The sequence below is a fragment of the Acanthochromis polyacanthus genome, chromosome 21, assembly GCF_021347895.1.
Source record: "Acanthochromis polyacanthus isolate Apoly-LR-REF ecotype Palm Island chromosome 21, KAUST_Apoly_ChrSc, whole genome shotgun sequence".
Taxonomy (NCBI): domain Eukaryota; kingdom Metazoa; phylum Chordata; class Actinopteri; family Pomacentridae; genus Acanthochromis; species Acanthochromis polyacanthus.
Genome location: NC_067133.1, coordinates 10110781 through 10132055, shown reverse-complemented (window position 1 = coordinate 10132055; position 21275 = coordinate 10110781). Strand labels below are relative to the sequence as shown.

Below are 21275 nucleotides of genomic sequence, written 5' to 3'. Positions count from 1 at the left end.
CACGTGTCTGTGATGTAACGGCACAGAAAGAAGACCAACCGTTTGGTGTTGTGGTGACGAGAAGAAGCTGGCGGGTCGTGTTTGGGGGTTTTCCTCGGCCTACTGGTGATAATGTGTTGTTACACTTGGGGATTGGAATGGGAAGAAATCGTGCAAATTAATCACAATCACATCCTGTCTTTAAAAAACAAGAAAACTGAGCAACACGTAGGAGCAGATTTTGAGAAAAAATGTTTGTGCAAGAAACTTAATTTTGAAAAGTTATGTTCTCTTTTCTTTAATTTAATTTTTAAAAAAATCACAGAAATTACACCTATGAGCTGAGCAAAAAACAGCAAAAAGACAGCTTCGTCGGTCATATCTTCTTTGTTGCACCGAAGAACGCAGAATTTTTTTTGGTTGTAGAGAATTTGATGAGAGCAAATTCTTTTATGGGGGAAAATTCCATTGAAATGAGACCTGTCTAATGATGAGAATTTGATGAAATATTATGATTTTAAGCTTAAGTTTGGTAAATTATCCCAATGGAACTGGAAGACACACACGATTAGTTCAAGGACTGTCAAAACATTGGAAATTTTGTAATTTTTTCAGTTTTTACAGTTTCTGCTATTAATAAATGAAGCAATTTTGCAAATTTAAGAGACATAACTTTCTATTCAAAACTGCTTGTGGTCTAGAGAGTCAATATGCAACTCACTCAAGTCACATCAATTCAGTCACATTCTCCGTTTTGCAAAGTTAAACATGCCCTTGCAGAGCATGCAATATATACTATTTTTTTTCCCAACCATCAATGTTAAGTGAATCTCATCTGCTATTGTGTTGTGTGTAGTCACACTATATGTTGTTTGCACGCTATATTATGACTTCCATTTTATTTGGCTGCTTCTATGTCACACTGTGGTCCTTTAGATGCACACTGTTGTGTAGCTGAGATGATAAGAAAGAGAAACTTGAACTTACTGACTAACTTTCAGAGTTATAAAGTCACTAAATATCCTCGAGGGAAGTTCATTTGGACTAAAACTTCTCAAAGTTAAAATGGCTGAACATCCAAGGACACAGTCTGTAAAACACCACCAGACACTGAAATATGTCATGAAATAATCTCTTTTAGACAGAAAACGCCTGAATTAACATGATATCATACGTTTCCTGAATGCACACTCTGCCGGGAGACTTTCTGAGTGTCCAGAGCAGCAGCGGTTAAAGCGACTCTCCTTATGAGTCTGTATAAACAGAGAGCGACCTCGAGCATCTTAGCGTCTGGAGCAACACGTTGTATATGGAACAGCGGCTAAAAATAACCCTTTGTTAGCGCGTCGCTTTCTAGCTTTTAATCAGTGGAACTGCTTGTAGTTGCTCAGCTGAATGAAATTAATTCCTGAAGCGTCTCCATTCTGGTTTCTGAACATTCAAGGAAACTAAACAGGAGCTACAAGAGTTCAAACTGGAGGTTAACATCAATATGGAGCAGCAGAAACATGGAAATCATTTGCAAGGTAACCTTTATCAGTAATTTGTGCAATCAGTTTCAGTTTCACAGGTAACATTTCAAGTTCACGTGCAACATAATAATTTCATGTGCAATATTTCATTTTTAAAGCTCAATATTTCAAATTATTCTGTAATATTTTAATTTAATGTGCAATATTTCACTATCAGGTGCATTGTTTCGTACAATATTTCAATATGATGTGCGGTATTTAATTTTTTGGCGCAATATTTCAATTTCATGTGAAATATTTCATGTGCGGTATGTTCATTTTATGTTCAATATTTCATTTTCCAGGGGCATTATTTCAATTTGACGTGCAGTATTTCTTTAACGTGTATTATTTTAATTTCACGTGTAATATTTCAGTAATATTTAATTTTTTGGTGCAATGTTTCACTTTCATGTGCGATATTTCATTGTTTTGAGGTCAATATTTTGAATTCTTGCATAATATTTCAATTTAATGTGCAATATTTAGCATTGTGTAACATTTTTATTTGCAATATTCTATTTGCATGTTCAATGTAGTCGATGCAATGTGAAATTTTTCATTTTTCAGGTGCAATATTTCAATTTAATGTGCAATATTATAAGATGTGACTTTACTAACTTGGAATCATTGCCAGCATTGCTTCTTAGCTTTATATTCCAGTCTTCTTATAGCTTAGGTATTTTTATTTTCACTGATGTAATTATATCTTATAACTTTTCTACAAGGCACTGCATTTCTTCTGTAAGGTGATTTTTTCTTGCCTCATAAACATGACTGAAGGTGGAGCCACCTGGTGATGAACGTCCTGACAGCTCAGTAAGCCTTCACACCTCCCCCCATTCATCAGAGCCTCATAATTAGCTGCGTGACCCGGTGATGGAGACTGCGACCTTTGGGGGTGACGGAGGGTGAAGGAGGAGCAGCAGCTGACACGGCACTGACGAAATGGGACTAATGTGTTCATTTGGTTATTGTTGTGATGAATCATTACAGCATGCAGAGTCCATAAAAAGGCTCCCTCCCCTGGATTACATTCCGGACTTCACGCAACCCTATTTTGGGCTGCAGCTTCCCTCATCTTGCTGCAGAGACGGTTGGCGGGGTGGCGGCGGTCCGTGAACCTGGCCGCTGTGACGGAGAGCGAGGGGGACAAGGCCCGGCCGGCTGGACCAATCAGGCGTGAGAGCTCACGGTCGGCTCGGCGGACGCCTTCCGCCATGTGCAGCACCGAGCACAGCTCCGTCCTGGAGTCTAACAGGCTCTCAGTAGAGGCTCAGCGCTGCGTCTGCTCAGATAATGAAGGTGACTGTGTGAGCTTAATGGAAATATGCGCTTCCTGTACGACTGCTCCTGAGCTGATAGTGTGTCACATGAAGCAACTACAGGTTTATATATATATATAAACTTTGGATCATTTTAAACTTCTGCACTCTAAAAAATTGACCAACTGTCTGAGGTGTTTTTTTTAATTAGAGCAAATGACTTGTGAAATTAAAAATATGAAACGGTGAAACACAACGTCATTTCACAGATTTTCCACAATTTATTAAATGATATATAAAATCTAGTTTTAAAAAAGTCCCAGAAGGAAGTATTAATATAGATGTTGAAAAAACTGGAGAAAGCTGTCACTGTGGAATTTTGTTCTTTTACAAATTTTGACCGTAAAAGTTACACTTTTTAAACTGTATTTAAAATTGCTAAAACAACAACAATATTTTACACTGTTCTTAAATTATTTCAAACATTTTTTTTGATTGCACTGCTTTTTTTAACAGATTTTTTCTGGTACTCCAAATTTTACAGTCTGTGAAATGTGATACCAATTATTGTGTAAAAAAAAAAAAAAAGGCAAATTTTTCACATATTTTTTTCTTGTACTCTTGCTGGCAAATTTTCACCCCTATTTTACATTATCTTGCAATGACACAGACCAGTGGATCCAGACTTTAAGCCGCATTACTGAACAAATCTAATCACTTGGTCCTTGTGTCATTTGTGACCATCCCTGAAAATTTCATCCAAATCCGTTTGTCTGTTTTTGAGTAATGTTGTGCACAGACAGAGACAAACGTACTATCGTCACATAACTCCACCATTTTCATAGTAAAAATATTATTTACATTGATTTTTTTTACAGTGTACTTTTCCTTATAATGTGATTTTCCTACAACTTGAAGTTGAATCAATAATTTATAGAAACCTGCATAACTGTTAAATATTTTTATGGCATCACATGTGGACCCAGAGGAACAGCTCTTTCAGCGACCAAAAACAGTTTTTGTTGATAACTGTCCTTGTCTCTATCACCAAAGTGAGATTTGGAAAACTCCAGCAAAAAAATTGACAGTTTTTCTTCCACCTAATCAAATCTGGACACTTGGAGACACCAAGAAAGCATTATTTCATCGTGATGTAGGGTTTATGCTATTATAGATATCAGCATATGTTTAAATGAAGCGCACAAGACCCAGAGTTAAAGGCATTAGAGGAGATTTAATTTCCTACGACTTTGAACGTAGCATGCGCATGCGTACATACAACCTCTCCCTCACCCCCCTCTAACCTCCCCCCTCTTAACATTTACGAAGAAACGCCCCCCTCCAGAAACTTGCGAAGCACTCGTGAAGTTGTCTTTTATGGCTGGGTCCCCCTGGATCTTTATCTGCCATTATGTAAAAAAAGATGAGCAAAACAAGTCGCCAGCTAACTACGAAGCTATACCAAAGCAACACATACACAAAACACGTAAGTCCAAGGCGTACGTAATCTACGTAACTCGGCCTGAGCCGGAAGATTTTTGATTGACAGGAAAGGGAGCAAACCAAACGCCTCGGTCCGAGCGCATTGATTGGCTGATGTTTTTCAGGCCCTGCCATGTCCACGGTTATTTTTTTTATTTTATTTTATTTTTAGAAACCACACATACAAGTCCACTAAAGGTTAGTATATTCATTTTATGTGAATCAGACAAATTAAACAAAAAAAAACATCCTCCATAATGCCTTTAAACCACGTTTTGTCTGAAGCTGAGAACCTGAGCAACAGGTGAGTCACATGACCTGAGTCAGCTGAGCAGCAGCAGCAGCCCAGATGTTACCTCATCGCTAATGTGACGGTGAACGGAGGCGTCGCTGTCACGTTGTGGCTCCGCCCCCCACGCTGACCCCAGGGATGTGGCATCAGACCTGTCACCCCGAATCACCGGCCGGCCTCCATATGTAAATGTGTCAGCGGGCGCAGATTCACGAGTCTGACATATCGGTGGGAATATGCATGTGCAGCGTAAACATCTCTGCGTGTGGACGTCTGAGTCCATCCTGGACGCGGCGGTGACATTCCCACCGGGAAGGAGCCTCACGACGCCTCTCATTTGTCCGACTGATCTCCTCACGAGGGCAGGTTGGGTGAAAGAGACATCAGATTTCATCCACACTCGGTGGGGTTTCTCTGTCTGCCTCCATCTGGATCTCTTGCTGCTCATGTTTCCCTGCTGCAGCTTCTGCAGGAGGATTTACTGCTAAATAAATGACTCTGTGCTGTGGGACGGACTGTATTATGGTTGGCCAGAAAAATAAGAATATTTCCAGACATTGTGGAACATCTGGAACCAAAGCAGTGCCATATATTTATATTTCTTCTTTTTTTCAATAAAAATAAAATGAAATTTTATGGTAAATACATTTTAACCTGATTTTACCGAACAAAACTTTTTTTTAAAATATTTATAATATTTCTTCTTTTTTTTAACATACTTTGTGTTTTACATTTGGCCTAACGATGTGCAGCTGTGAATAACAATAAAATGTACTTATTTAAAAAACAAAAAAATATATACTTTTTCCTTAAAATAATTGTGAATTTATCATATTTTGACAATTGTTTACTTTTTTTGTAAGGATAAATTATTATATTGCAAATTAAGCATAAATAAAAATGTATAAATAATTCAAGCTTAAAAATGAATTAATTACAATTAATGACAACAGAAAAAGAAAAACTAGTTCAGCAATTTTGCAAAGATTTGAATGTTAAATGAAAGATAGCTTGTAAAGATACTTGTGTGCATCTGTTTATATGACAACAATGTTGAAAAAAATGGCTTTTTTGTAGCTTTATTGTATTTTTTGACAGCCAGGTTATTTGACTATTGCTGTTTTTTATTCTCAAATCCTACTTTCATGGAAAAAAAAAACAATGTAAGTTTTTGGTTATGTGATTGTAGAGAAAAATCTGTAACTTAACAATAAACAACTAAAAATATGAGTCAGTATAAAAATACTGTCATTTATTATAGTTCCAAATTTTTTCAAATTTACACTAAATATCTGTAATTAAATATGTAGCTCTTTATATACATATGTGCACTGTAAAAAAAAAAACTTCATTTTGCAGGAATTTTATTTTTATTTTCTTGATTTTCCTCAATATATTTGCAATTATTTTCATTGTCAGTAAAATTCTGCTATTTTTTTCGTTATTATTCTTTAAAATGTCAGGAAAATAGTCAAAAAATAGTTTTGTCTGAATAAAATTCTCAGATTGCATAAATAAATAAATAAACCACGAAAAAGCTGCAAATTCTCTTTATGTTGGAATGATTCATCACTTCGCAGAACTGTTACCAATCCACCTCTTTCTCAGAATTTATCAATAAACCAATCATTTCTGTTGCTCTTATGGATGCACCTTGAGTTACAATTACATGCATGCAGTTCAGTATTTAGATCTGCAGCTGCTCTGCACTTGTCTTGAACACGTGTGTTGCAGAGAAACCACACGGATGAAACGTTCAGGATCCCCCCTCTGTCAGACGGAATCAGACGCTTCCCCTCCTGTTTCTACAGACTTGCAGATTTGCCGTGGCGTCCCGGCGACACGTGAACCGACTGCAGGGCTCGCTTTCCTGACGAGTCACCCTGAGTCACCGGCGGCTCCGCTCAGCCCTCCTGATACCTGAGGTCTCCCCAAAATTTCACGAAACCGCACTCACAAAACAGCAAGGTCAAAATCTCCATCACTTCAGCTCGTGATCCCTCGATTTAACCACAATTTAAAGACAAATCCAACCAACACATCCCTGCTTATTTCTGTGTCAGTGTTAGGGCACAACCTTAGAGAGAGAGAGAGAAAAAAACACCATTTGCTCATTCCAGAAACAACAAATCATCCAATTGTATCTCACAGACTGCAGCCAGAAGTTCTCCCTTTAACTTTAAAGTTTGAAAATGTGGGGAAGTAAATCAAAATTTCACAGTGAAACTTCTGATGTCCACATTTTCAACATTTTTGGGAAATCTTTGAACACTTTTTGGAGGAAAAAACATTAAAAATGTTTCTTAAGAACATCCACAAAAAAAATCAACCAAAATCCAGCGAAATTCGCTGGATTTTGGTTGATTTTTTTGTGGATATTCTTAAGAAAATATTAGAAGTTTTACTGATATGTATGTAATCACTTTAGATATTTTTAAGATTTTTTTTTAATATTTTTACTCATCTTTTTGAAAATATTTACAAGAGTTTTCTTGCCAAATTTGGGGGATTTTTTAAAATAAAACTTTCAAGGGAAACTTTTCAGGAATTATTGGAATTTTCTCCCTGAAGGTTTTGCACATTTTCAGAAATTTGTGGGATTTCTTGCTGAATTTTTGGATTTTTTTCAGACAAAGAAACAACATTTATTGGTGCCCGTAAATGAGGACAACAGGAGGGATCAAATGCGACACTTTGGCTGCAAAAGTGGCGACAAAACGCGCACCCTACGCGTCCGTTGACCTCTAACTGTTCTGTAATTTCACAGCGAGCAGAGGAAGGTGCTCCGCTCTCGATTTACAGGAACTGGCAACCAGAAAATGCAGCAGCAGAGCACACGGTGTCATGAGGAGGGAATCCAGACTCGCTGGCAGGCGTAAAGACGCACTTTCCCCTTGGCATCACTGCACTCCCAGGATTAAGCCTGGCAGCGCGCTCACGTCTGCTAAACAAGATACACACATAATACCTTCCACTACGAAGGATCTCCCATCATCTCCACGCACTTCTGAAGCGTCCCAACATGTTGATGCTGCACGGAAACACCTGCTTTCAAAAAAGCAAAGGCTGGGTGTGTTGATGTTGTTGGTTTTTTTTTTGTTTTTTTTTTTACATATATAAGTGGCCAAAAGCATCACATTTTTTACCTCTCACTGCTACCACATGACACACTCTGATTGCAAGAAGTGGGAAAAGCAGGAAGCGAGTTACTCCATTTATTCAGCCTGCAAAGCATGTAATCGGCTGCAAACACGTCCCGCAGACATTTCACTCCACAATCATCCTAACTGTAAATGGCTGATTTAATTGCGAGTGATTAACATGGAAACACTCAAACACAGCAGCAGGGCAGAGAAACATGTGACACACATCACGTTCCAGCGATGTTTGCAGATGAAAAGCTGGTGAATTCACTGGATTGTGCCTTTTCATGGGAGAAACATTACAGGTTGCGATCATTAGTGCGGTTTTGTGTCAATATCCGCCACACACACACACACACACACACACACACACACACACACACACACACACACACACACACACACACACACACACACACACACACACACACACACACACACAGTGATCTTCAAAAGTCTTTGAAACTGGAATGCATCCTCTAATTTCATCTCTATAACTGACTGTAACCCCCACAGGAACATTATTTAAGCTTTTTACTGTAAATTGGAAGCAGAGGAGGCTAATAAATTCCACAATACATGGCAATATTGATTTTCCATCTATAACAAGTCGTTATGAATTCAACAGAGGGAGTATCTTAAAGGTCTGTGTTGAGCTGATGGAGACATGGAATTAATTGTTTAAAGTACACAGTAAAAAAAAAAGTAAAATAATAAGAAAAATCTGCCATAAAAATATGCTAAGAACAGTGAATTACTCTAATGAAAAGTGGTGAAAATAATCTGAAAATAATGACAGTTTTAGGCTGATTTAACATCATAAAAAAACAAGTTATTCCTTTTAAAAATATAGATTTTTGATGTGAACATTATTTATATTTTCTTATATGGTCAAAATGTGACTTTTTATGGTTTAATTATCTGAAATTTATTTAAAAATGAGGATAATCTAGTTTTTAAAAAATGATGTACTACATACATGTGTTTTTTTCTTTCAAATACTAGTAAACATCTGTAAAATACCAATGTCTTTGCTAAATTAAATACAGCAAAGGAAATACAATTTTACAGCTAAACACTGTAAAAAAACACATCTAATTTATAAAAAAAACACACATTTTTCTGTGGATGTTATTTACAGTTTTGACCTGTTTTCTTATGATTAACATGCACAATAATGGTTTCTGCTCTGGAGAACATCAAATCAAAAAATATTTGGCATTTTCCACCTCCTAATGTACATTTTTTTTCCTTTCAAATATGACATATCTGTCAAATCACAATACTTCTTTCCTGATTTAAGTATATAAAACACTATAAAAGAACAATGCAGATTTTTGATATGGACATTTTTCACAGATTTGGCTTTTTTATTTTTTCATTTTACAATTAACATAATTTTTTCTTAGATTTGACTAGATATTTTTCTGTATTTAACAAAACAGAGAAAATCTGTAAAACACTAAATGGTTTCAAGAAAACTGCTTTAAAAGCCTAAAATAAGCAAATAAAAGCACAAAATGATTGATGCTTTAAGTCTGAACATATATTCAAGAATATGTTTTTCATGTTTTGTACTTTTATTGAAGTATTACTTCTGTTTGTGTGTAGTTTTAATTCTGTGTACTTAATAAACATTTACTGTTTTGTGTCTATATGTTGAAGTATTTCAGTTTCATACCACAGTTCAGAGTAAAAAAAAAAATGCATTTTTACACTAGAACTGAAGTAACTTGAATATTTAACACACAAATGTTCTGCATAAATACTGAAAATAGTCTGAAAAGTTTTTAAAATCAGCTCTAAATGCTGCTAACGCATCAATGCATCTATGATGCAACAATAAAATCACAGAATATTCACATTTTTTCTGAATTATTAGTGATTTTAAGTGGAATATCAGCCTGGTTGATTATGAGATCTGATATTCAGCATTTTTTCTAATTATCTAGATCATTATTTAGTTAAAAGCAGCTCCCGATAGAATGAACTATTTTCTAAATAAGCTACTTCAGATTTAAATGTAGCCACTAAGTCCACGCTGTGTGATCTCTGATTGGATAAATGTCACGAACAACTGTGAATCAGCACTTGAAGGATCAATATCAAGAAGCTTTCTTTCAATTAAATGGGTAAAACATACATAAACAAAGGAATTTTAGAAAACTTGTGGCGTTCAACATCAGCTTCAGCTCCAAATATCACTTATTGCTCTCACTGATTATGAATAATCTCAATTTTAAGTAAATTTTCAGGATAAAAACAGCTGAAATGTGGCTTTTCCGTCTTTTTAGGCATCTCTTAATCATGCAGTTTGGAAATCAAAGCGTTACTTTTCTGCAGAGTTGACACTCAGCGTTGCTGTTCTTGCTTTTATTCAGATTGTTCAGCCTCCTGGGATCCCTGAAGAAAACACAGCTGCCAAATTTTCGGCTCTATACGGACATAAATCAAAACTTACCGGCCGGCTAAGAGGCTACGTGACATTTCTCCCACTTTTCTGGGACGTCTTCTGATCATTTAATAAACATCCATGCACAATTTATCACTTCTGCCTGCCAGGTCAGGGGTTTTGGGAATAAGATCAGGGGAAAGAAATGGTCGTAGCTTAAGAAAAAAAAAAAAAAAAAAGAGGACAGCGACGCATTCGTCATGATGCTAACTGGGCATTTCCCTGCTGCCAAACAGAATAGGCTGCTCATCTCTCTTTGGGAGCACCGGGGTCGACCTCCCCCTCCTCCCATGCCGGATCTAGACCCCCCCCCACCACCACCACCACCACCACCCCCACCACCCCCATCAGTGCACTGGGAGGAAGTAATGGTACGAGGGTGGAGGTGGAGGTGGGGGAGCAGGAGGGCAACAAGGTGGGAGGAGATGGACTGCCTCCCACAATGCGCACAGAAATGTTAATCAAAGCTCCAGAGCTTCATTTACCTGATGGGAGTGAGGAAGAAGGAGAGGAGGGCGAATGGAGGTTGACAGGCTTCACCTGGCAGCTCACCAGCCAATAAATCCTCAATACATACACGCCATCCATACGTCATGTCGAGCACACAGCCCTTTCTACTCCATCACGGCAACTTTACATCCAGCGCAGGGCAGAAAGTCATTACTGGTTCTCAGGTTTGACAAATGCACATTTCAAAGAGGACAATGAGAGGGTTTTCTTTTGATTTTCTGACTCCTGAGATGATGAGATAATCTCTAAATGGACGGTTGTGAGGATAAACGGGCTGTCAAAGCAGCGGCTGGTGTGGAAAGAAGGCTTTTAGAGCAAAACGATAGAGCAGCAAGGGGAAAGAAATGAACGCAAATGGAGAAATGAAACACTGAAGGCGGTTCGTGCGCTAGAGAAAAAAAAAACTTCAAAATGGAAAAATCTGTCCGCAAAAGTGAACATTAGAAATTGTGGAATATTATGAGAAATATTTAGAAATCTGCAAAAAAAAAAAAAAAGTTGTGAAAAAATTGGTGACACTCCTAAAGATGAAGTTCCTATTATTGATGCCATTAAGTGTAGAAATTATTTACAGAAATTATAACATTTATTTAAATTTTTCTTCTGTAATTTTAATATATATGTGTAATTTAACAAAACCGGAACTATATTTTAAAAAAAACGGAACAATTAAAAAAAGAAATCAATCCCTAATATACTTTATACATAAATTAAATTTCTGTGATTTTACTCGATATTACCTGCAACATGCCAGTATAAAAATTCTTTACAAATTTTCAGTCTATAATGTACATATTTTTTCTTTGAATTAGCTGTAAAATAATTTTCAAAAATAATTTAAATACACAAATAAATTAAAATATATATATTGATGTAATTATTTTATTTACTTATTTTTTTAGAGTTAACATTTAAATTAATATAATTTTCTGTGATTTCACTGGTGTTATTTGTAGTTTAACAAAACAGGAAATGTATGTAAATAATGGTTCAAAAGGCTTTTATATTATTCAATCTTTAGATATAGTTTTTCTTTTAAAATAATTCAATAAAAATACAAATTTCTAATTAAAAAAACATGTAATTGAAAATATTTTGTCTAAATATGCTGAAAAATGTGTAATTTTACAATCAAACACTGTAAAAGAATAAATTATTATTTGTAAAAAAAATACATATTTTTGACATGGACATTATTTATAGCTTCAGCATTTAAAAAAAACTTAAAATCAATATAAATCACATATCTGCAATATTACTGAATACTCTCAGATTGTCTTTAATTAATTAATTTATTTACAATTTTTTCAGTCCTTAATATTTTTTTCCCTTCAAATACCTGTGAAATAATAACATATTTCACTGATTTAAATATAGTTAAAACTGTAACTTTACAGTCAAACATCATAAAATAATCCACTAATATATATGAAAATAAAATGTAATAATTTACTTTCTTTAACCACTTTTTAAGGGTTAACATGTAAATTAATATTTTTTTTCTGTTATTTTTCTGTTATTTGTAATTTAACAAAACAGGGAATGTATGTAAATAACATTATAAAATTGTATAACATTTTTCAATTTTATTAGACATAATTTTCTCTCAATATAACAACAAATAAATTTTTAATTAAAAACTAAATTTGTTTTAAAAAATAATTTTAATATACTGGAAGAAAAGTCTGCCACTGTAACAGAATGAACCATTATTTCTAAAAATAGAGATTTTTGATTGACTTAAAAAAAAAAAGAAAATCTGAAATAATATTAAAATGAGAGTTAAAAAAAAACAACTTTTTTTTTTTTTTTACAGCGTAGACAGAATTTAGATGCAGAGCTGCACAGAATCACATTATTTTAAGCTGAACTAAACATTCATTTTCATGTGGAATGGTGCCTCTTGGACATGTGCTATTGTTGTATTCTGTTAAATATTTATTTTTGCTTTATTAGTCAGCTCCACAGCTGCTATTAGCATTTCTGTCCCCTTCATTTAAATAATCCAGCTCAGTGGTTTTATCAGAATACCAGAATACTGGAGCCTTGGAACTGACACATGCATCATTAAAGAAATACGTTCATCTTTAATTAACATCCGGAGTTTAACCAATAAAGTCATTAGAAAGTCTGAACGCGTCTCCACTAATGTGAACAAGCTCCTGCAGGATTTAGGAGCCCTGAGGAGGCTCCGTGCACCGCCCATCTCCACCGTGTTCCTGCCCAAATGATGGAGAACAAAAGACTCCTGCATGTGCACAGAGGCTCAGGCTGCAAATGTGGATTTTTTTATTGTAAAAACTGCAACGAATGAGCTCCAAATTAGCAGCTCATGTCAATTAGACGTTCCTGTAGCTGCTCCTTGTTCAGACAAGTTCATCTCTTGTTGCTCCCTGCTTGGTCTCATCCCAAAAATCAGACGAGAAATTAAAACAGAAACGAGCCGCAAAGGTACGTCTGTGCGTTCTGGTGTCAAACGGTGCGTCTCTGACCCTCAGCAGGGGTCAGATGAGCCACAAGAGGCGCAGATAAATGCAAGTAAATACGTGGATTAGTAGATGGTTCTTACCGCTATGCGAGTCTGTGAAGATGCTTTAAGATGTAAGATGATCCTGGTTCTCGGGAAGGGAAGCTCGTTTTGGACTTGGTGAGGTCCAAACTTGAAAACGCGTGTCGGGAGGAACCAGCAGGACGTGAAGCTGCTGCGCTTCGGTTCGGCTCTCAGAGCATCACCACGGAGCCTCTTTGTCCATGCCAGCCGCGCTGCTCTGTCCTCGGTCGAGCTACGTCGATTAAACTATGTGGTCTGCTGCGTAAAACCGGTGCCAAAATTCCTGCGGGCCCATTCCGTTACAGTGGAGATGCAGCGAGACAATAGTCTGGTCATTTTGGCACAAACCGAACCGGCGCCGGTGCCAAGAACACTTGCATGGGCTGATTAGACCCGGATCCTCGGAGCTGCTTCGGTCATTTCTCTGTGACGGGCTCGAATCGGGGACTCTGAGCGGCTCACATGTGCCAGCTGGCTCCGGCGCCGCTCTGCTCCCTCATCTTCCTGCTGCTGGACAGCGGAGTTGCGGATCTGTTGATCGCCGGAGGTCCGCCTCCATCCAGCGGCGTCCTGGTCGCGTATTTATCGGCACCGGGGCCCTCCTCCGCCGTGTGCCACATCCAGTCTGACAGCGGCCGAGCTTAGAGTCGCTGACTGACAGCTGGATCCGGTGAGTGGAGCTCGGAGAACCGACTGTCGGAGCAAAGCAGCTGCGCGTCCGCGTCTCTGGCAGTGCGCGCACCCGACAGGTCACACATCTCGGGTCCAGAAACATCTGGAGAGAAGGAAAGGAAGCGATTCAGCCAGTTTTCAACAGAAAATCAGCTCATATTTGTAAATTTCATCGTGCATCTTTCAGAAATCACTATTACCTGTTCGTTGTATTCACATTCTGTAATTAATGTCAGGAAACAGCGAAATTCTGACTGTGGTGCAAAAATGAGGTTAGAAAATGTAAAATCTGATGTTTTTTGGAATAAAAAGAAGAATAACCATGAAGAACACACTGTAAAAAAAAAGCTTTTGTTGCTGTTCTTACAACATTTGACCACAAAATTATATTACTTTTTACAGTGTTTTAAATTTAAAAAATCTTGCAGATGTTTGTCATTATTTAAAAGAAAATCACGTATATGTAGGCTTGAGAAATTATGGTATTTTACAGATTTCACACATTATAAATAAAAGCGGTATTTTGCAAATTTCACATAACACAGAATTCCAGAAAACACGTATTCATTTACATGTTAACTGTAAAACAATAAACAAAAAACAAACTAATTAAAAAACACAAAAATGTAAAGGTCCACATCAAAAATCTGTATTTTTGAAAATCGTAATACACAGTTAAAAAACAATAATGATATATACTAAGGACTATATACTAATAATTATATATATATATATATATATATATATATATATATATATATATATATATATATATATATATCGTTATTAGTTTAGTTTCTTATAGATAATATCTGGAATCTAGGAGGAAATAGACCAAACTGTAAATTACAACTGCATCAAACATCTGCAATTTAATAAAATTCATTCTTCCATTCTTTTTCAGTGTTCTCCTGTAAAAGGCCACTATTTCTAAACCACATTTAAATAGCAAAGTATATTACTGTTATAGATTTTTGCCTGATTTGAAGGAAATATGTATGTTTAGAACTGAAATGGTTAATTTTTAAAAAGAAATGTTATTTTATAGATCTTTTTCACCTATTTTGTTAAATTACAGATAACATCTAAATGATGAGGGAGAATGTATTAACTTATATGATAACTGTATAACTAGTAATAATAATAATTCATTTTTTTACGGTGGAGCAATCATTTTTAAATTTGCATAAAAAATGTGCTCGTAATTATTGTAATTAATTACATATCACTTCATTTTTATGAGTATTCAACTTAAAAACTGATTTGTTTAGGCTACTGATCATTAAGGAAGAGATAATTAACACTGATTGTCATGGAAATATTAATTCTTATAAACGACTGCTGTTTACGAGAAGAGTAATTTCAATTGACGCTGTCATAACTCAAAAAGATTGATGCAAACTGTTGCATCAGCTTTTTTTGAGGAAAAACTATTAATTTTTTTAGAGTGTAGGGTCTTGACTTTCTACTTCCTGTTGAAATATTTCACTGCTGCAACACTCTAGAGTGATTTTTTGCAAAGAAAGTAAAGAGGCAAGCAAGGGAACTACGTTTCTATTGAAGTTTTTGTACAGATGTGCAATTTCACATTCTTTACAGAGGGAATAAAACTTAAAAAATATGAATAAAATAGCCAGCTCTGGTCAGTTCTCGTCTAGTTTGGTTTATTTTCTAACTCACAGATGCAGCATCAGGTCCTTATTAGTTCTGCTGGAGTACATAAAGCTCAGATAAAGTTCAGATTTGATGACTTTAATCCACTGGATGGAAATCGAAGAAACACAAATTGGTGATCCATGACAAAAATAGCAGATTTAACCACCTCCAGACTGCAAACCAAAGTCCAGCAGCATCCTTCAGTGTGCGATTCCACCCCGTGAAAAGAGTTCCTGCTGAGAAATGAGTGGAATGATTCGGATCAGTGGAAAGTGCTTCACCTTTTATTAGCGGCTCAGTCGTACTATTGTGTAAAGGCTCGTATCTGGTTTAACATTCAGCCTGGAGGAGGGAACACATCTGGCTCATTTTGGCAACTCCAACCAGTTAGTTGTTCTAAATTTGCAGCTTGATAGTTCTAAAGGGGGTTTGCTGATAAATGAATGCGTCCTCCATGCAGCTCTGCAGGTCAGACGTCCATTTCTGTGCTGCCTTGATCAGTCTGAGCTAAAATCTGGTGCAGATTAACCTCTGGATCCTCTGATCTCTCTGATTAGGGATGGATTCGGTATCGAAAGTTCCTTCAGGGGTTCTAAGGTGGAGGAGTTTGTCTGCCTGCTCACAGCTTTGACCGTGTTGGATTTCACATTGTCACTGAGCTACCTGGAAGTCGAAATCAGTGTGTTTGGTGCTTTTTAGTAAATGGAAAAAGAAGAGGCCAGTCTGCTCAGGGAGAGATCAGAAATATTTGAAATGTTTTTTTTTTTTTTTGTTACAGTGTTAGTCAGTAAAATGACACCATTTGTTTTCACTGTATTTAGATCAGCAAAAAACAGCATTTTATAGAAATTTGCTGTTATTAGAAAGAAAAATATTACATATTGAGAATTGAAAAATGGTAAATATTTTCTTTTTTGCAAGTATCTAGCACAATCATAGAAAAAACTATTTATGTATTAACTGGGATAAGCGTGGGAAATGTGCAGGTAACATCCACTTCAGAAATGTTGATGTATTTTTAAAGGTTTTATAAATGGTAATTCATCCTTTTTCCATGTAACAAATGAATGTCAGCTATCACACTGAATATTCTAATGTGAATTATAATCCGGGTAGAGAATGGAGAATACTCAACTCACCATATTTGTTTTGTACAATCAGACTGATGATTTGTGAATTCATCAAAGCGCATCAAAGTTGGACCACCTTAGGGGTAGAATAAGTCAGGTGGTCCAAAACCCAGCACTTATTTTGCACTGACAAAGTTGGAAAAAAAAAAAAAGGGGGGGGGGGGGGGGGGGGTCTTCTGCAACTTGACGGCAACACCTTTGACCAATCGCACTTGAAGCACTTTTTGCACTTACTAAAGGTTTTTCCTTACGTCTGAATTCTTGCTGGTGTTGTACGTCGCTTTGGACAAAAGCGTCTGCTGAATGAAATTGTAGAATTGTAGAATTATAGGTTCAGTTTCAAATCTACTGGCTGATAAATTGAAAGGATAGGAGTTGCTACAGTCAGTGTGCAAATGTTGCTTTCCATTACAATGGAGTGCCACCTCATTGTGGGTGGAGTCGTTATAGCACGGCGGCCCGGAATCCCTTAACATCATTTGTGTGCGACACAAACAACACAACAACGAAGGACCTCGAGGCGATGGTATACCTGCTGCTCGGTGTACGGCTTTTTGTCAGATTCAAAGTAAGAGAAGACTGCGCACCATTGCTGTAGCCTTTTTTTTTTTTTTTAAATGGCTAGTTTGGTTTTCATGAAGGTGTTGCTCTCATGTCATCACTTCCTGTCCAATCAGCGGCCTGCACTCTGTCGATGTCACATTATCGGCTCGACTCAGCTCACTTGGAACCCGGACAAGTAGGTACTAAAACTAATGAAAAACCTCAACAACCGAGTGGAGTCGGTGCTGAATAGTTGCTAGTGGAAAAGCACCATATGTAGGTCTACTTCCTCACATAAGACAGGTAAGCTGTCACGCTAAGGATCGCAGTTTAGTTTGTTGCTTCCAAATGTTTAGGACTATTTCCTCTGAGTTGAATTAATACGTGCAGCCTCAGGATCCAGATGAACGTCTCCCAAGACAAAGAATTGTGCAGTTTTATGTACTATAACTGCAGTTTAGTTTGTTGTTTCCACCTGTTTAGGATTATTTCCTCTGAGTTAAATACCTGCAGCATGATGTCAGGTCTCCAAGAAAGAGTTGGTTGGAACAACAGCTGCAACTTCATTCATTTGTTATAATTATAAATTATCCCCAAAATGGAGACAGGATGGATCAGGATGTGACAGCAGGTCACACTGTGGACGTTTCTTCACCTCAGACAGAAGTTTTAGTTTGTCACTTCCAGCTGTTTAGGACTATTTCCTCTAAGAGGATTAAATCTCTGCAGCATCAGACAACAGCAGGATCCATGTGACTGTCACCAAAGAGAAAGAGCTGTGTGGATTTATGCACAGAAAATTAGTCATATTAACATTAATTGGATGGATTTATAAATTATTCTAGACAAGATTGATCAGGATCCGTCACACTGTGGACTTTTGGAAGAGTCACAGTTTATCAGCAGCAGGTAAATCATGCATTCAATCGTGGCTGTCGTTAGTTTTCTGGACAACTGGATTGATGAAGCCTGAAATGTTCTGTATTCTGTCTCAAAAGGGATAAAAGGTGGCACAAAATGCCGAAAAATTACAAAACTGCCTCTTTCTGTGGTTGTTTTGAGGCCTTTTCCAGTCCCCTTTGTGTCTCATTTCGCTTGTTTTTGTCTGTTTTTAGCCCTCGTTGCAATCGTTTTGTGCCTCACCATTGTTGTTGTTGTTCTGTTGTTTGGAGGATGACTCAGCCTTCATCATCTTCATTAAGAATCTGTGGCCATGTCTTTGCTATCAGCAGATTGTTCATGTGAAAACAGCCTGACTGGAGTCTCCGCTGTCTGTCACCGCTCACTTTGGGCTGGATGTTCCACGGGGGAGATTTGCTCATGATGTTAGCAGGAGGAGACAAGTGTGATTGAGTCATCGACACATGGCAGAGCCGGAGAGGTGGGTCGCTGCAGAGGCACGAGGAAGGGCGGCGGACACATGGAGGGCTAAAGGTGACCGATGAGGTGGTTCGGAGCAGATGGAGCTGCAAAGGCAAAAGGAAAAGGCCTGACTTTGAGGAGGAGGGAGCCCCCGGCCGGCTACTGCCTATATTTAGCACAGGGACCACAGATTGGAACGAGAGCTCCGGGGTTCAGTGTGTTCAGACCGGCAAGAGCTGCTGCTGCCATCCGTCTCGGTGCCCGAGGCCGAGCACGATCTCGACTCACGCCAGCCATGGCGAGGAGTGACGGGACCGAGCCTGAGCGCACGCCTGCCTAACACATGTGCAGAGACGATCACATTCTGTCACAGCAGATGCCTCCATAGCTGAGGTGACGGGATCGGAAAGCCCTCAAAGCACCTGCATGTCAATACCTCCGTGAGAAATAACCTCCTCCTAAAATCACAAATTCCTCCGTTTCTTCTTCCCCGGAGCGTTTGAAAAGGCCACAGCATCCCCCATCACTTCTCTACGCACTGTTGTCTGGATGGACATGACTGACATTCAGTCCAAATGTCAAAAGTAGCTCAGGCCTCTTTGGACTCTCAATGTTCCCTCGCTAACCTTCCCCATCTCCACCACCTCCAGAGCTGTTGTCAGAGCTGAGTGATGAAAAACCGAGTGGTTCGGACACCAAAGTCTTCTGAAGGTGCGACAAGACTGACTCCAGCATCAATAGGTCCTGCAGTGCAGCTAAACGCTCCTCTTTACGGTAATTATCCTCTCAGTTGTACCGCAGTGATTCAGGCTCAGTTCATGTCTGAAAGGTTCATCTTTCACTGAGAACAGCAGTGACAGCGAGCAGCCTGAAATCTCATCAGCTGAAGTTTCACAGCTCTGCTCACAGCTCAGTCCACTCCTGCTGAAAGACTTCAGCTGAGGAATCACCTGAAGATTCATTGCAAACAAGCTCTAAAACAAGATGTTGAGCTGCAAGCACTTTTTCATGCTTTCATTGTTTTCAGACTGAACAGAACAAAACTAAATCAGAAAAGCACTCAGAGACTGCTGTACTCCACCAAGGCTGCTCAATCGTATTACTTCCGAAGATTTTCCAAAATCTTGAAAAAAATTTGTGGCAGAAATCACAGCACAAAAAATGTGGCCATGTATTTTAGACGTACCCACAAACAAAATGACCTTGCGCTGACTCAAAAACACCCCCACAATTTAATCAGTTGTTCCTTGTGTCATTTCCGATGGATAAGTCCTGATAAGTGCGTAGTGGTCGATTTGTAGTAGGATCACAATCGTGTGATCGTCAGCAGGCAGCTGATGTAGCATTCACTTGTCATTGTTAGTGACGCTGTGCTGCGATTTCGCAACTATACAGAAATCTTTAACGAATCTGTGGATCCAGACTATAAGCCGCATCACTACCAAAAGCTAATGAGTTGGTCTTTGTGTCATTTCCCACCTTCCCTAAAAAATTTCATGCAAGTTCCTTTGTCCGTTTTCAAGTAATGTTGATAACAGACAGACAAGCAGACAGACTGAATTAAAACCTATAAAACCTGAAAAACGAACTTGAAGAAATTTCCTCTAGTAATCTTCAAACAGATCGTTTGAAGTTTGAGCTGCCAGAGGTACACAAGTAAAAAAAAAAAAAAACTCACCTGTTGACAGAAGTTTGTATATTATCCTGAAATTTTGTGCTTACCTTTCAGTCAGAACTACTATCTACTTACCAAGCTTGACAACTTCATTCTTACAAACAGCTTAATGACAGAAGATATTTACTGAAGCCTCGTCTTAGTGGTTCATATGCATCAAATGTATACAGATCAGCTACAAGAATGAAACCACCCTCCTACTGTTGATCAAGAATCTAAACGTTAGCAGCAAATTTGCGCAGATTTCCGAATCAAACTTGTTTTTTTCTCGGCGATACTCCGTTAGATTGAGAATCCAGAGGCCAAATCAACACCTTAAACTCTTTGTGGTGTTCTTTAAGGGTTATGTGGCGATGTTTTGGTTTCAAACTAGCATCCATATGATGCAACCCAACCAGAACTTCCCATCATGTCCACATAATGTCGAGGAAAATGGGATTCATCAGACCAGACCATCGTCTTCCATTGCTCCATTGTCCAATTCTTATACTTATGTACCCACTGTTGGAGCTTTCAGCAATCGACAGGAATCACCATGGAAACTCCGACCAGTCTGCAGCCACACAGCTTCATACACAGCAAACTGATTCCTTTTTATCAAAGCAGCACCATAGCAGCTCCTCTGAGGGCTTAAGCTAGCCATCGCTCCCACCTCCATCATTTAGAGCTGGTCTCCCTTTGTCACATACTGTTACTTTGATTCTGTTATAGGAAGGGAAAAAACTCAATTGCTTGTTGGCATCTCTTTGAAATAATCACATTTAAGCGAAGGATGCAGCTTTGGTGTTTCTTCAAAAATAGTGTCAATGGGATTGTTCTGACCGAACATTTGCATTCAGAAAGATGAGAATTGAGATTAAAATCGATACCCCATTATGGGAAAAAATAGCCCAGCATCAAAATCTGCTGCAAAACATGACATTTCCAGCGTGGCAGGTTGCAGCAAAAAGGAGGTTGCTTTTGCCATTTACGTTATTGGACAAAATGTTGACACACAGACGGTGGGAGAGGAGGAGAAATCTGCTGGAAACGAGTTGAAACAGGCACGTTTA

The 21275-nt window shown here is 37.9% G+C and overlaps 1 protein-coding gene across 1 annotated transcript in view; it reads right to left on the bottom strand.

Annotated features, from left to right (window-relative positions):
- gjc1 (gap junction protein gamma 1) overlaps positions 1–13935 on the bottom strand; it is a 64586-nt gene extending 50651 nt beyond the window's left edge. Inside the window, exon 1 of the mRNA XM_022209538.2 lies at positions 13204–13935. The gene's annotated coding sequence lies outside the window, so the exon portion shown is untranslated. The remainder of the gene's footprint in view (positions 1–13203) is intronic.
- Between the last annotated feature and the right edge of the window lie 7340 nt (positions 13936–21275).